The following is a 957-nucleotide window of genomic DNA, read 5'->3' on the forward strand; positions in this document are numbered from 1 at the left end:
CACATCTCTCCTCACAAACCCAGAAGTGTAAGAACCAACACATACTTATTGGACAGGTGTGTCAGAGGACAGGCGCAGCGTTGGCAGTCAGCAGTGGTTCCTTCTGTGGCATCGCCATAGAACCCAGGAAGACACTGCTCACAGTGAGACCCTGTAGTACTGTGACTACAACCCTGAGACAGACAGACAGACAGACAGACAGACAGAGATTCATTTATCGTTTTGAATAGGCTGTTGTGAATCTGACCTTTGACCTCCTTATGGCAGAAACGAAACCTTCTGCTGCTCTTGCTGTAAGTCTGTGTGTGTGTGTGTGTGTGTGTGTGTGTGTGTGTGTGTGTGTGTGTGTGTGTGTGTTTGTGTGTGTGTCCTTGCCCACCAGGCAGACTCCGTTGTTGTCACACTCGGTGGCGTGATCGTTACATTCACACTGCATACAGTTTCCTCCAAACAGAATCCCTCCCACACGATAGAACCCTGTCAAACAAGACTGCACACACACACACACACACACACACACACACACACACACACACACACACACACACACACACACACACACAAGTTAGCCAAACAGTCAAATCTAAAAAAAAGTGAATAATAAACTCATAGAATGAGTTTAAATAAAGTGAATGACGTGAGTGAGTGCTGACCTCACAGGAAGTGCCGCTGTAGCCCCAGGGACACTCACACTGTTCCACTGCTGACGCCTGGACACCATTCACTGTGTTCGGATCAGCTAAATCCAGAGACACCCTGCCCAGACTGGGAGGAGGGGGGGGGAAACAGTTTAATTAATTAAAGACAGAAGAGTGTTGCTAAGATTGTCATTGGGAGTGATGAAGAAGGACAGGATTAGGAAGGAGTATATTAGAGGGACAGCTCAGGTTGCACGGTTTGGAGACAAAGCAAGAGAGACAAGATTGAGATGGTGTGGACATGTGTGGAGGAGAGATG

The 957-nt window shown here is 47.8% G+C and overlaps 1 long non-coding RNA gene across 1 annotated transcript in view; it reads right to left on the reverse strand.

Moving 5' to 3' along the window:
• Positions 1 to 430, reverse strand: part of LOC130133767 (uncharacterized) — a 1568-nt gene extending 1138 nt beyond the window's left edge. The window contains exons 1-2 of the long non-coding RNA XR_008813801.1: positions 380 to 430; positions 46 to 173 (exon numbers count right to left, since the gene is read on the reverse strand). This is a non-coding gene — a long non-coding RNA (uncharacterized LOC130133767). The remainder of the gene's footprint in view (positions 1 to 45; positions 174 to 379) is intronic.
• Positions 431 to 957: the final 527 nt, after the last annotated feature.

Source organism: Lampris incognitus, unplaced genomic scaffold (genome assembly GCF_029633865.1).
Source record: "Lampris incognitus isolate fLamInc1 unplaced genomic scaffold, fLamInc1.hap2 scaffold_484, whole genome shotgun sequence".
NCBI lineage: Eukaryota > Metazoa > Chordata > Actinopteri > Lampriformes > Lampridae > Lampris > Lampris incognitus.